Source organism: Patella vulgata, chromosome 8 (assembly GCF_932274485.2).
Source record: "Patella vulgata chromosome 8, xgPatVulg1.2, whole genome shotgun sequence".
NCBI lineage: Eukaryota > Metazoa > Mollusca > Gastropoda > Patellidae > Patella > Patella vulgata.
The window spans coordinates 24545478-24553967 of NC_065886.2; positions in this window are offsets into that span (position 1 = coordinate 24545478).

Sequence of the window (8490 nt, forward strand, 5' to 3'; positions counted from 1 at the left end):
ATTATTTTCTGGTGGTTTATGAAATGTTATGTAAATACGGGCCAAGACGCTTATGTGTGTGATACAGAGACATGGAGAAAATTACTCATTCAAATTCATCTTCTGAAAAGGAGATGAAAAAATGCAGAGCATTTTCAGATCTTTATACGAAACTACGGAAGCATGACGTAGCTGACAAAATATATTAAGATAAGGATATAGGGGGTATTATAATCTTGCATGTAAATAATTATCATTTAAAAAAAATAATGATATGAGGGATGTGTTATTTTAGTACAATTGAACTAAAAGTGATAAAAAGCTATTCACCATGGAGATTTTCGATTTCCACTTTTCGTTGAAAACTAAGAATCACCACGTCACCTTAATCAGAGGGTAATAGTATCATTCTAGACAATAAAGGGTTAACATTATAACATTTTATATCCACTTTACCTCCCATCGTGTTGCATCAATGACCTTCTGTATAAAACACACATCATTGTTGCCATTTCTCACCTTTCTTTAAATACACAAACCCAAAGTAGCTTTGAACGGTGCAGAAAAAGATATGATGTCATAGTGCCATTTTTAGTTCAACAACTTCATAAAAGATATCCCTTATCACAAAACTACAGCCAAAGTTTTATTATTTTCTTCCGTGTCTTGGACAAATATGAATAAGCTAGTAAAACTTAGTTTAAAGAATGTAATCGAATGTGAAATAGTCTTTGATATTTGTAAATGTGTTTCTTTAAGATATGATGGATCTCGAATTAAAGTTTCTGAAAGCCGGGGCAGTGACACCTATATGTTATGCATGAGAAGTTTTTGAGAAACGTTAGGGATATTACCTGTCAAAAATTATCTCAAATATCTCTTTATTGGCATATAGATAATGTGAATTTGAATAAAGTTTATTAAAAATTCACGAGCGTGCTTCGATTGTTTGTCAGACAATGCGGGGAAACTCCACAACTAAACAGTGTTACAAAAACATGAGAACTCAGAAAAACATAGAAACATGACAAGGCAACAATTGCTAATATTAAATAAACTAAGCAATGACTACACGAGTAACGAAATGGAATTTCTTCTTTTCCTAAAATTTAAGTTTAAGGGACTGCGAAAATATTTGAATACTTGAAATTTATTTCTTTTGTGTCTTGAAAGAGCCACAAATGGATTAATTGGCAGATTTTTGCTAAAGTTTTACAGTATGGTTTACTCGAACTTTGCTATCTCCTGATCCTTGAAGTTCGATATAATGAGGTTTAACTGTATCAAACTTTACTGACTAGTAAAAGTTTAACGTCGGCTTCCAAACTTTCACCGAAGTTGTCATTTACGTGAACGCACTACAGGGCACCTTACCCCAATCGCGATTACAAATCGTTACGGATGTTCCCGAAAATTGCATGACACCCATCATTACTAAAAGCGAAACGAGGCTAAAACTACCCAGGCCAAGGGTCAACCAAAATATCTGAGGTGGTATCTGATTGATGATTCAGAGAGAGTAAGTCTATTCTTGTGTAAAATGTACCGTGAAGATGACACCTTAGTGTTTTAAACGTGTGTGGTGCTTCACTTCTATGTTGCAGTCCACTTCGTCAGTATTAGACTTCATCCGAAAATCCGAAACTTTCCAATCCAGAAAAGGAGTCACAGACCGTCTGTCTTTCTTTGATTCTTCTCTATTATTCAAAATGTTGGCATAGTATACAGGATAAAGGGCCACAGTTTCAATATTCAGAAATATATGTCCAATGATATAATTTCATGGATGGCGCTAGGCTTGATGCTTGGCTTAAATGGGGTTGGTAATAACTATATTCACATAGAATTATTAATAACCTTTGAAGAATCAGACAAAGGTACGAGCGTACTTTGGAGTTACATTTGACGAGCTTCGTCGACCTGAAAACATTACGTTTCATATCTTTTCTCCTTTTTCAAATTGGCATTTGATAATAAGTAACCCATAAATTTAAATTGTAATACGGTGTCCACGTGTTTTTACTTTATATTATATACTTTTATTCCATATTATATGCTTCTACTTTGTATTATATACACTTATTTTATATTATATACTTCTATACTTTATATTATGTACTTCTACTTTGTATTATATGGTTTTACTTTATATTATATACTTTTACTTCATATTATATATACCTTTACTTTACATTATATATCTTTACTATATATTATATACCTTTACTTTATCTTATATTATATACCTTTACTTTATATTATATATCTTTACTATATATTATATACTTTTAGTCCATGTTATATACTTTTAGTCCATATTACATACCTGATCTTTGAGGGCCGTGTGGTCTAACTCATACGCAGTAGATCGCAAGGTCTGTTATGGGTTTGATCCAGTCTTGCACGTTACAAGAAATACATATGGTTACCTATCTCCATACGTGGGATTCCCAACACTTCTAAAAGACCCCTGTACTCAAGTGTCTGGCCTTTCTTTGCCCCCCCCCCCCCCACACACACACACACGTTAAAACCCTGTTAATCTATAAGGGTATCTGGAAAGACCAGAACATAATATTAACCTAAGAGTGAAGGTTTTTATTGCTTTATTTTATGTGGCTCATTTAGTAAGGCACTGGCTCAATAAGCGGGCGGTTAAAGGTTCGATCTCGGTGTTGAACGAGAAACTTCCTTTTGATTTTCCATCTTGTTTCCCCTTGACGGTGTCTAAATGTAGTTTTTATATCGCGTAAAAGAACCCTTGAAAGCGGAAACGCTGCCGTATGGAAAAATATCACTCGTAACACACTGCATTTAGGACGTTAAACCCCATTTCATTTCTTTATGTTGACATATTCTACCTGATCTGTTATAGGGGAGGTTTTGATTATTCTAACGGTAAATAAAGAAAGCCATTGTGATACAGGACACCAACAGTTATGTGTAACTTTAGCACAGTTTGCAGATCATTTAGTTTGCTGATATGCCGCCCTCTTTCTTTTACTTGTGATTTAAATTGACACTCAAGATTAAACAGACAGTGGAAGAACAGAGTGTTATGTTAAGACAAAAAAAATCAGTAGCCATTGAATTTACTTGATTGATTGATTTGTTCGCTCTGAATTTTCTTTTTCCGTGTTTTGACCGCCCCGAGGTTTGATTAGCTTTCGCACGAGCAGAAACTTAATCAAGTGAAAAGGAGCGGCAAGTTGGGAAGCCCTAGGGGGTACGTAATCAACACATAAAGATGAGGAGATGAAAACGCTTGCACGTGAGGTCGTGCCAACCACGCGATACCTTGTTGGCACGCGACCCGCGTTAGACAAGATACGTGTGGATGAAGTACAGTAAGTCCCATTAGTCGTATACTGTACTCTACAAGACATCTTCGATTTCTTCTACCTTACTTCCAGGAACGATGCCATTTGGCTGTAGCCATGAAAGAATCTTAAGTAACTGTTATAAATAATGTATATTCCTATTTTATCGCTACTTGTTCGTCTTAGTTCACTCACTTAAACGATGTGTAAAAATTCATTTATAATACATCGTACTTCCCGTTTATGTGCAAATCAGTTTGACTTCATTAAAAAACAATGCTAGATAATATCAAAACACAGAATACATGTAAATACAGATAAATAAATAAAAAAAATACAACAAACGTTAGCACTGTAAACTTCCAAATGCTATAAGTTGTTCGGGGATCACGTGGCTAAGTGGGTAAGAAGCTGGCTCGCTAGCTTGGAGGTCGGGTGTTCGATCCCTGCATTGGCCGAGAAAGTTCATCCAGATTTTCCGGCGTGGTTTCCCCTTGTCAGTGATGCAGTACGGAGGGCCTGACAAGGACAGCTGTCTAGTCGTTCGGATGGGACGAAAATCCGCGGTCCCGTGTATATATTGGCGCGCACGTAAAAGATCCCTTGGCAGTTGGAATTCGATATAAGAGTAGGCCGTAGCGCCGCTGCCCGGGCAAAATTTCCCTCATAGCACACTGTATGGCGTATGCCCGTCTTCATTAGCCCAGTTTAGGAGCAGAAAAGTAGGACGTTAAACCCCATTTCATTTCATTTCATATAAGTTGTTCGCAAAAGAGTACACAATATCCTACATCGTGCAACGTATTCGTCACTACTTAATTGATGCGAAGCAATGGTGTTTGGAAAATACACTAACAATGTATCTGAATTAAAAGGAAAATGATAACATATTTGATTATAAAGTAGAATGATAATATCTGACTAAAAATACATAAGAATTGTTCATTTGACAGGAAAGCACAATGATAATCTCTCTGAATACAGAAATACAAGGTATCTGAATGAAAATATGATAACCTATTTAAACAATATAAATACAACCAATTTGAATATGAAAAATTATAATAGTTAATTATGCGATGACAATATTTTTGGATGCATATATAAATCGTTGATAATTAAGGTAAAGTAAACTATGTGCTATGATGACAATATAATTAAAAAAAATATTTTTGGATGCATATAAATCGTTGATAATTAAGGTAAAGTAAACTATGTGCTATGATGACAATATAATTAAAAAAAAAACCTAGAGCAAATACAGTATTTATAATGTACATTTTCCATTTAAAGTGATATCTATACGAATATGTTAGTCATGTAAAGTATGAAAGCTATGTGATATTGTAACTAAATATAATTAAATACAAATTGCCCAATAATGCGTTGATGCATATCTTTTTTCTTCAATTCAAAAATACAGAATGAATGAGTGTATTTTTCTTTGATGTAAAGATGATTTATTAAGATGTATATTTTACAGACAATCCAACAAACAATTTTTTTTAAAAAAAAATTATTTGGATAACTTTGCTAATTATCAAATTATATTTCTCGAAACTAAAAAAAATAAACGTTGGTAGCTCCGTGGTACCTATTTCCTCGCTACAGTGACGTATTTGCGGGTTTCAATTTTTTATGTGGGGGATATCCAACAAATGAAAGAGTTTTCAATACGTTTATTTGGCAAAACAATAAACCGAAAGATATTTCCATGTCCTTAGTTTCAATTTTCCCGCCACGATGCGGGTTGCTTGAAAATATCAAAAGGATGACTGGCACGGGTATATATAAAATGTTTACATGCATGATGTGTTATATAGACTAATATAATAAATCAATTATCTGCCTCTAGAGGTCAGTCTGCTGTCAATATGGTCAGTTTTGAAACAAGTCAGGTGGTCAGCGGTCAGTTCATCCAACTAAGTGATCAACAGAAAAAATAGTTTCGAATGCTTCATTGCTTCCGTATTAAAAAATCTACTAACCATTATGACCCTTGACATGGTCCTTTTTATGGGTATTAAGATAATTTTACTGACTGACCACTGGTCCTTTAAGTCCTAGCACGTGCAGTCTAATTTATTAATTATATATATATATATGATAACTTTGACAGCTCAAAAAATGAAATGTTTTTTAACGTCCTACGTTTGGAAACACTAGGTGGGATTATTAAGGCATAAGTCCCAGGCACTTTAACATATATCCGAACGACTTGTGCCATTTACAAGGGAAAATGAAATGAAATGGGGTTTTACGTCCTACTGTTCTGCTTTGATCGGGCTGATGAAGACGGGCATCCGCTATGAGGGAAATTTTGCCCGGACAAAAGGGATCTTTTACGTGCACGCCAATCTGTATACGGGACCTCGGTTTTTCGTCCCATCCAAACGACTAGACAGCTGTCCTTGCGAGGCCCCCCGTCATGCACCACTGACAGGGGGAAACCACGCCGGAAAATCCCTATGAATTTTATCTGCCAACACCGGGATCGAACCATCGACCTCCAGGCTAGTGAACCAGCGTCATACTCACTTAGCCACCGTGGCTCCCCCATTTACAAGTTCAAAGAGCCCGAGGACGTTTCTCGGCCAACGTTGTCTCCAAGACCGAAAGGGAATTAAAAATACAAAGAGCGGTTTCAACTTCCGTAAGTATCCGATGCATATGTCAGAAAATCCCTCTTGTTTATGTATTCAAGTTCTTGAAGACTGTGAACATTTATTTTTTTATACCGCCCGCTTTACAATTCATAGCGGAAAATGATTATACAAAAACTAGATTTCGAAGATAAAAATATACAAACCAATGCCTTCGGGAAAAACACAAATATTTCTTTTGAGGACAATTATTTCATCATTGAAATCGTACATCACTATATCAAACTAACAAGCTTTTAAACTCCTTATATTACTACCAAAACGACACCACGTTATTATAACATTTTATATATATATATTATATTACGCATTGTGGCATTGGCAGGGACATCGTCTTAAGAATATCTACTGTAATAACCTATCTGTATGTGATTTGTATATTCTTTTCAAGGAATCTTACCTTTCGCAGCCTCTAATCTATGAATATATCCTGTCGTCAAACACTTCAGTGATCAATGTCTATGGAAGCGATTTTACATAAGCAGCAATGCTTTCATATAGTATGTAAAGTAAATATAGCACTGACTCATTAAACTTGCATTATGTAAGATTAGATAAAGAGCTGACAATGCACGCTATAGTAGTTAAATATATATATAATAAAAAGGGAATATGTTGAAAATTTCAGCCAAATTACTTCATTCTGAGCGGAGTTTTGGCCGTTTGAAGAACAATGAAGTCTCGGTTGTCATTGCTACCGTTGTTACGACAATAAACAAAGTCTCGATTATCCATATTTTAATTATATTATCAACGTGCAATCAGGTTTAAATCCCTTGAAAATCAAACCCATCCGATGGTCTAGAGAGTTGATTACAGACTTGGCATGTGAATAAATGTCTAATGAAGGATTAATATATATCATTTGAGGTCAAGCGGAAGATCTGCATTAGGCAGATTTAGCTGTTAAATAATACATTGTTTAATTCAAAAATAACCAGTTACCTAAAAGTCGCTGAGCGTTATTTTTAATTTTTCACAGCTGGGTCCAATCTCCAATGTATACTAAAACTGATTATGTTAAGAAAGCGAAATAAAATATCAACGTTTTTTATTCTCCCAACTTAGATTTAGTCGGGTTAAAGTTACAATTTCATATTTTCTAAGAAAGTCAAAAACTAATTATTTTTATGTCTTTTGCTCAATAGGTTGTCAACTCACTATTATACGATCTTTCTCACACTTAAAAATCTTCACACCGGAAATAATAACACAATTACCTCCGAGAAACCTACCTTGTTTTCTATTCCCCAACATGGAATAGCTATCTTCAAACGTTTGAATTTGAAGTTGAAAATGATATTTTTGCCAATTTCTCAACTGGCAATAGTGAATTATAGGATTAATAGGATTATTCTTTAACAAGGTAGGACTGTTTATAGATACCATCTAATTTAGGGCTTTATTTTAATACATTTTAAAAATATAACTTAAAAATATGAAATTGTAACTTTAAAATGAGGTCCATCAAAGATTTTTGCGAATATTGTAGGTGGTGCTGGCTTGCATGGATGTCAAATGTTGAAATATATTCAATTCGTCATATCTTTGTAAATACTAAAAGGATTTGAATCATTTTCGTTTAGAGGGTGACTTTTCACAATAATGTAGTTTACAAGTGATTAAACATCCACCAAATGACGATCAGTGACAGTTTAGGGCAGACAGACAAACTTTTTTATTACACACTTACGCAATAGTAACAATAGTCTAGCGCAAGTAGAAGTTGGCTCGATGAATAAAGGAGCTGGCTCGGTGAATAAAAGCGCCGGCTCGCTAACCAGGGGCCTATTTCACGAAATTTTAACTAAGATAAAATCCAGATTTTGGTAATTTGATTGGATAATATTAGATTGATTTTAGTGCTTAGCCAATCAAAATTGAAGTATCTACTAAAATTTGGATTTTATCTTTGGTTAAGATTTCGAGAAACAGGGCCCAGGTCTTGGAATTTTCCGGTGTGGTTTCCCTTTTCAGTGGCGCAAGACGGAGGGCCTGGCTAGGACCAGCGTCTAGTAGCTCGGATGGGACGAAAACCCGATGCCCCGTGTACTTCTTGGCATGCAAGTAAAAGAACCGTTGACAGTTGGAATTCGCAATAGGAGTATGCGTAAATAAAAAACCAGAAGACAAATCAACCGACAAGACTCGAAACACATTTGCTGTAATATTGGAAAAATATGTTTAGACTTTTATAAATGCATTTTGTTCATCCTTGACAATCTTTTCGGAAACCATTTCCTGAAATTGAAAGTAAATAAGTAAATAAACAATAACAATTACGAACCGTAATTAAATTTCAAATCTCTGGCATGCTTTAAAGCCAAACTTTCAAGGAGTCAAGTCGCTAAGTCCACAGTATTCGACATTGCAAACACGACTTATTGGTTAATTTAAATCATCATTGATGTTGTTATTGTATCGTGAAAAGATGGCCTTCTGATATCCAATATTTGACACAAAATGAGTATTTAAAAAGTGGCACAAGATTCGGCTGCCATTTGTAATGAAGCGACTCGATGAACGAG